Here is an 8677-nt window from a genome sequence, read left to right as displayed (position 1 = left end):
TAATAATTGATAGGACAACTTTCATTTTGGAAATCCTCTTTATTTACATCTGTGCTCCTTTTACTTAACTCTCTACCTAATGGTTTTTTTTAATATTACAGCATCAAATTAGTTCTGAAGGAGATAAAAAAAAACCACTAAAATGCTAATCATGTATATATATATATATATATATATATATATATATATATATATATATATATATATGGCCTGTGCTGTTTAAAAATCAAGGTAATTATCACATATGTTACTTTAAACTTTTCCATTTCTTGTGATGAGTGATTCATTAGGCTCTTCTAGTTATTTTGGAACAATACTTCATAATTAATCTATAGTCACTCTTCTGTGCAACAGAATACCTCTGTTCAATTACTCTACTCTCCAATTACATGAAATTAGATTTTTTTCTGTTTACATGTATGGATAAAGTTGTTTAGCACTTATACTATACATCAAATTTATCACTTAATGTAAAGTTCTTCAGGTACGTCTATATAGTTGCAAGTGAAAACATGATTTCATTATATTTATGAGGGAAAAAGGAATGGCATTTTATTGTGTGTAAGTATATTTAAATATACATATATATGTGAGAATATATATATATATCTTTTTCTTTATCCATTCACCCACTGATGGACATTTGGTTGATTCTATATACTGTGTTTATGATCGTGAATTCAGCTATTTAAGCTATAAAGCAGCTATTAAGCTATTAAGCAGCTATTATTATTAATTCATCTATTATTGTGAATTCAGCTGGTATTTAAGACACCTACAACATGCTGTTTCTTTTTGTTTTTTACTATTGTATCTATACTCACTGATAAGATTTCGGGATCCTATGAGACTTCTGTTTTCAATTTTTTTGAGAAGCATGCAGTTTCCATAATGGCCATACAAATTTGCATTCCCACCAAAAGCATTCATGAGTTTCCTTCGCTATACATGATCTCCAGCATTTGTGGTCTCTCATCTTTTTTTAATAATAGCCGTTTAAAAGGTAAGAAGTGCTACTGCATTGTAGTTTGATTTCCATTTTCCCAAAAAAATATTGTGAAACACTTTTTCACATATCTGTTGACCATTCATCTGTGTTATTTTGAGAAATGTATGGGTTAAAATATAATGAGTTGCCTCTTTCTGTTTCTTAGTTTATGTGTTTGAACATGTGTTTAAGAGTCTACTAAACAGGCTGAACATTCAGTAGTGTAATGTTCAAATATTTCCTTCACCCAAAGGTAGATTGTGAAAGGATCTGTATATCATTATATCTCCTTTAAAACTCTAAGGATATCTGGTAGAATTCTAATAATCATGCAAACTGAATATTCCTATCAATTTTAGTGAACAAATGTGCATATGAACTCTTGTATCTGTATCAATATGTATTTATATCTTTATTTAAATAGCTAATCTCTAAAAATATTAAAAACTAATGGAAATACTTATTGAGAATTACTTGATGTACATTACAAAATCTGTTTACTACTTCAAAATTATTTTGTTGCTTTTACTTATGAAATATTCAAAAATAAAAATGTTAAATTATTCAAATCACAAATTACATTGACTAAATTTGAAATTATCCTATTATAAATAAAAAACAGTAAAAATAAATAAACAGCAAAGTCATACCATGATCATATATTGGCTCATTATTATGTTAATTTTTCTGAAAAAGTGTCCTATGCAAAGATTTAAAATATGAAAAACATAAAATTTAAATTTAAGCAATTTTAGATGTATGCTTATGATTCACATTTAACCAAACTGCTCAGTAACATAATACAATAATGTAACCGTGAAGGATAACTACAGATCTTTAGAAATGGTTTATGCTCATTTATACTTCTACTTAGGTAAAATATACTCACATATTTTGAAATATATTTATATTTGATGAGTAAGAAACTTGAGTCACAGTTACTCCCATTATTCAAATTAAAAAATTCCTTAGGAAATTCATTAGGATTCCTAAAATTCCCTCTATATCCTAGAAGCAAAGTTTCATTCTTTCACATTGAATGCTTTATTTCTCTATATGATGTTTCCCTTCCTAGCTATCTTATCTGTTTATAAATTTCCATTACCTAAATCATTGTTTAATGCTGAATCTTGTGTATTGAACACCAACAATTTATTCTGTATAAAACTGAATGAAAAGTATTCACACAAAAAATAAGCATCTCCTAGACTCATCTGACACTCTTTTTAAAATACTTTTATCTTATTTTAGTATATTAGCACTGATTGATAGTCTCTCTTGTTGTGCTTCACATAATAATGTAAAACTATAGTATTCTCCTAGGACTTGATCTTTGAAATAACTGAGCAATTTACTTGAGATTTAACTTAAACTGACTCAATCTAGAAATAAGAGGAATATTTATTGTTGTAAAATAATGACATTTTAAGTTCATGGAATATTTATTTAGTTAGATTTTATTCAATGTTTATTAATTTAAATTAATATTTAATATTCAACTTGGGCATTTTATGTTTCTAATTGATTTTTAAATTTTGTAAATGTTATATTCTTTTAAATGGCATAGTCCTACTCTTTGAGGTTATTTAGCTTACATGAACACAACACTTAAATACAGGTGATAACTGGTTTCATTGTGACACATTGCAATGCTTCTTGGAAAAAGTTTATGATGTTTTGTTTGTTTGCTAGGTATCTTAAGTACTATCTGATTTTCTCCTGTAAAGGTGAGATTTAATTATGGGATATCAAATTGGGTTATAGTGAATCTAATTGTTTGATGAAGTTCAAAGTGAATTGTCATGACAATGCCTATTACAACTGGAACTTCAGGGGGCTGGGGATTTAGCTCAGCGGCAAAGCGCCTGCCTGGCAAGCACAAGGTCGTGAGTTCGGTTCCCGGTACCAGAGAAAAACAAAAAAACAAAAACAAACAAAACATACAACTGGAACTTCATTAAAGCTCTGAATTTCTAAGCTGTGTGAACTGTAGCAAAAGACTTCAGCTTGACCCTCTACTTTCTTCATTACACTATTGTAATACAACTTTGAGTGATTGTTGAATATTTTTACAATTTCTTAACAAAAAAACATTTTATTCTAATCCATATAAATTCTAGGGTAAAACCTGTTTGTTTCTGAGTGTGCAATGTTTCATAGTAATTATTTTGATTTCCAGAGTAAGGAATCACATTGTGTTTTTCTCGCAACAATATATTTCTTCCTTTCAGAAACTTACATATTGATATACCTAATATCTTTCTAAATTTCATGAGTCTGCATAATTACATAATGTTTCCCTTGAAAGGAAAATATATTTCTTTAAACTGCATGACAATATAATCTAGGCCACTTAAAGAATTTTGTTGATGACTTATTGTGCTTTCATGGAATAAACAATGACAAATGTTTGGTTTATTACATAATATTAAATTTATAAATAGATAAAATAGTTATAATTTAACCATGATAATTACTCATTTTAATTAGTAAATCAGAATACAAATTACATGCATGATATGTGACAAAACATAGGCATATATATATATACTCATATATACTTAGGCAAGCATAAATATAATATTTAGGCAAATGTATATATATAATGATAAAGCAATGAGTATCCTTTAATTTATAAAGAAGTGTATAAATAATAAAATGCATTCTACAATACCTCCAAATGTATCCATACCATGGTCAAATAGTCTGATTTTGAACAGGAAATAAATATATTTATTAATTTTACTTTATATATATGAATCATAAAATGGTCTTGTTATTTTTAACTGTATCCAAGTTAGTACAATATTTTTTAAGTCACAAAGGAAATTGCTATGGTTGGAAGGTTAATGTCCTTTTGAAATTTCTATGCAGACACTCAATTCCCAATGCAGTAATAGTACAAAGTGGAATATTTAGGAGGTAATTATGTCATGACAGTTCATCTCTTATGAATGTAATTAGGGCCCATGAAAAGGGAACTAAAGGAGCTTGTTTGCCTTCTCCATCAAATGAGGACATAGACTGTGCTACTCATGCAGAAATGGTTTCACCAGACTCCACCTTCATCTTTGAAATACTTCTATCTTGGACTTCTAGAGTCCTGGAACCAGGAGAAATAAAATTCTGTTGTTCAAAAGCTATTCAGTTTATAGAATTTTGTTATAGTAATTTAGACAGCCTATCACAATATCGTGCTAAAATACAGTCTATGAGAATTTGAGCTTTCCAAGAATATTATGATGTATTTTGAGCTATGAGCATTCATAATATTATAATAACAGCTGGAAGGAATTTCAGTGTATCCTCCATTCAGTACTTTGAACAATATACATCTTCATTTTCAGCTCAGCATGTGAGCTGAAATAAAACCACAGCTACATAACGTGTTTGTCATTTCTGGATTTAACTCAAATGCTTAAGGTTGTTTTATATTTCTATGCTCTTGGCAAATTATGCTTCCTATCAGCATATTTTAGAAAGTTAAACTATTTCTCATCTGGTATTTTACAATGAATTTGGTGAATCTTTAGTAGAACAAAACAAAACAAAACAAAACAAAACAAAACTAATAGCCTTAAAGAAAACTGGGAATAAACTATGAAGAAGATAAGTCAATTTAAAAAATCATGTAGGCTTGTGCCATTAATGTTCTTTCTTCCTGATAGCACAGGAGCAAATCCATATTGTAATGCACTGACAAGGTTCCAGATGGAATCATTTAAAGTTCTCTCTGTACATTATTAATTTTTCTTTTTCATTTCAAGAGGTACTCAGAAGTGACTATATAGAGGCCACATAAATTATCCATGTATATATCAAATTTAGTTTGAAATTAAGGCAGTATAAAATACTGACCATTACCAAGAGAAAATATGAAAGCACATAAAAGCTTTTCTTAGTACTGGAAAAAATTTTCAGACATTAAGATATTAACATAAGTTTGTGTTTTTGTATTTTACTGAGCATGTGTAAATATGAGCAAGATATATTCAAGCCATAACAATGGTGAAACAAAAATGGTATGTAGGATTCGTTCAACCTAATAACAGGCTCCTGAACCATAAATATTCCAAAATTTAATATATTTATAAAAAATCAAATGTCACCATTTATTCATTAAAAATATAGACTATTTTGTGCCTCTATCTGAGAGATATGGGTAAAAGAGGATAGAAAAAGGTAAGAGGTGAAAGGGGACAGAGAAAAGAAAAAGGGATAAAAAGAGTTACTAATTTATAATTTATTACTTTTTCAAGATTTGGGGTAAGGACTTTTTTTAAAAAAGTACACGTTATTTTTCTATAAATGTGAAAATCATTTGTAGTAAAGATAAGATCAATTAAACCATACTAAAACAAAATGTTGATATTAATTCATATAAAATAGGCCTTTGAACTTGGGCCATGCTTGAAGCACCCATAGAGCATGTTGTCCACAAGTCAGAGTCTCAAGATGGACTCCTCCTCCTCAACATGATGTAAACCGTTTCAAATAAATCCACATAATTTTATCATGGATAGGTAAAGGTGATAGTGTTTTAAAAATTAAACAAAATGGTACTATTCACCTGCGAATTATATTTCATTAAAATTTTAAATTTTCCTAATCAGTTAAGGAGGCTTAACCCTACAGTGTGTACATAATAAGCAACTTCTTGAACTTTAAAGCCTGTAATTTCTCTTCTGCTTTAATACTAATTTTCAGAACTCTTTTTTATCTTTAAATTCAGACAGAGGTAAAATATGTTTCTAAAGTATTTTAGGTTTCATTGATGTCACCAAATTTTTTCTCTATATTGGCATTAAAATGAACTAAGACAATATCAAAAAGTTATGGCACTGAAATCCCTATAAACCTATGGGGTTAGAAATCCCTGAAAAGCCATGGAAATAGAAAAAGAAATCCAAAAAATCCCAGCAGTGCTTCATGATATCTGAAACATGCAACATCCTTTCGCACACATGGTTTTCATTTCTTTTCTCTAGAGTGGAGGACCGCTTTAGCCTCGTTAGGAAGTCCTGACCTTAATGTAGTAGGTTCCAGGACAGCAACTACACTTACTGATGTCAATGTTAAATCTCCCAAGGGTCCCAGGATATTTAGGCCTTTTCCCTTAAAGCATCATCGACTTTAACAAGTGTTTCTGGCTTTCTATCTAGTATCTTCCCGGCCTGTTTTGATAGCGTAGTGTGGACAGAAGAGGCGTTTATCCAGACCAACAGTGGCGTGAAAGGGATAGGAAGTTTTCCCCTACCTCGTAGTGGTTTGATAGAGTTTCCAATTAGATATTTCAAGCCTTTCTTCACTGCTGCACCAAGAAATGAAATTCCATAAGGAGCATTTCCAGTAAACTTTGGTGGTTTAATTTTAGGACAATTTGAAAATTACGTTCTAATATTTGAAGCTATAAAATCTGTCAAGCACGAGTCAACAGCTGCATATTCTCGTTGTATTCAGAAAAATACGAAGCTAGTTATAACTATGACCATCCCGAGGCAAGTCATGTGAGGTTTATCCCTCACTTTCTCCTTTGATATAAGGATATACACGTGTTTTGCCAGGTCATTTCAGCAAATTAAACATAAATACACTGTAAAACCCTGAAAATTGGAAATATTTTCTTTATACTTTTTTTCTAATGGTATGTGCAAAGTATTCTATATTGTGTAATTTTCATTAATGGAATATATGTATTTTGTAAGGCATCCATTCTCTGACATTCACATTTTTTTCTAATTATAGAATTAGCAACTGGAAAGACTCATCTTTCAATTAACTAGACGAAACTAAAGAAAATTTTTTTGTAAAAAAGATGGAAATATTCACAAATCATTGGTTTATGTTCATGTTGACATGGCTAAAATATGTAAAATATTTTATATTTCAAAATATTATCATAACATATCCTGAAGTTACATTCATTATTTTTCAAGCTCTGTTCCATATATGGAAAAAATATTTAGGCTAAATTTCAGGAATTCTCCTAAACTTTATATTTACTTAACAATTAGGAAAGAATACATTTGTGTATTTATTAGAAATACATTATAGTCGATAACCTCACCAGAGTTTTCTTAAATTAAGCCTTTAAAATGTAAGTTGTATGTCTTTTGTTTTGTTTTGTTTTTTGTTTTTTGTTTTTTTTGGGACAGGGTCTCGCTATGCAGTCCAGGCTGGCCTTGAGCACACTTTGTAGCCCAGGCGGCCTCAAACTCACAACAATCCTCCTGCCTCAGCTTCCCAAGTGCTGTGATAACAGGCGGGCAGCACCATGCCTGGCTAAACTGTGTATTAGTTGTTGATGTAAATAACATCATAACAGTCAGATCAATGGAATGTAATAATAAGCACAGAAGTATAGGAACTTTACATGTGGAAAGAGAAACAATCTTTTGTTTGAGAGAGGAAGAAAAGTATATTGAGAATAATTTTTAAAATATTTCTAAACTCTTAAATACTACACTTGACAAAATTCTAATGATTTTTATTAACGTATTGAATTTATTTTCATTGCAACTTTGGCTCTGTGACAGCAATGTAGATCAAGAAATAAATCCAACAAAAATGAGAGAAGTGAAAATATTACATGCATAAATTTATATTTGTAATCAAAGTGATAACTTGCAAAACTTGAAAAAATAATCATGCCACATTTGGAGGATTTTTCAAGAGATAATAAAATACAAAATTAAAATATTTGATCTAGTAATAGAATAATTTTCTCCTGTGTTTTTAAGAGCAGAATATGTTTTACTTCATTATTAATGTATAGCCACATAAGGTAAATAATCTAGGTTTTTATTTTCATTGTAATTATAAATTTAATTCAATTTTCCTCAAATAAAATGGTAAATGACTTAGAAAATATAATACCATAAATGGCTTATAATCAAACTGTAATATCAGTATAATAACTAATTCTTTTAGATTGTCAATCCCAGTAGCTGGTCTCTATATACATAGAAATATGTAAATGACAAGGACAGTAATAATCATAATTATATTTGAAAAAGTATTCTTTGCAATAATTATGGAAATAAAAACATTAATTATCTTTCTATATCAAACATAGGTTTAAAAAATAATGGTGCAAATTTGGCCTTTTTTCCTACTTTTTTGATATTGCTGTTTAATTTTATTCTAGTGATATGTTCTAAGTCAAATGAACTACATATTAGGAACATAATAATAAAGGTAAAATCATATAGTTGATCAAGCACCTTTCTTTGACAAAATAGAGTTTTAAAGCTATGTGCAATTGGGAAATATTTTTTTTTGTATTGTTCACTACATTAATGACCAGAATAATTGAAATGTTCTTTGTCAACTATGATCAATAGCGAGCTATACTATATTGATAAAATAATAGTCTAGGCATGTTAAGAAGATGATTTAATATAATTAAAAATTTATAGTTTGCATATTTTTGTTACATACTGAGTTTTACAATTAAATTCTTAAACTTTTAGTAGGAAAAAGAACATTATTATGGCATCAAATCTCAGAAAACTTTCCTTTTTGTTATTGCTTGCTTGTTTTGTTTTGGTTTTTGAGACAAAGTATTGCTGTGCTGTTCAGGTCAGCTTTAAACTCACTATGTAGCCCACTTTGGCCTCAAACTTGCTGAAATCCTCCGGCTTCAGCCTCCTACATGCTGGGATTTTAGGTGTGCACCATCACATCTGA

This window comes from Chinchilla lanigera, unplaced genomic scaffold, assembly GCF_000276665.1.
Source record: "Chinchilla lanigera isolate Chin_1 unplaced genomic scaffold, ChiLan1.0 scaffold00003, whole genome shotgun sequence".
NCBI classification, from domain to species: domain Eukaryota; kingdom Metazoa; phylum Chordata; class Mammalia; order Rodentia; family Chinchillidae; genus Chinchilla; species Chinchilla lanigera.
This window is presented reverse-complemented; position numbering follows the sequence as displayed.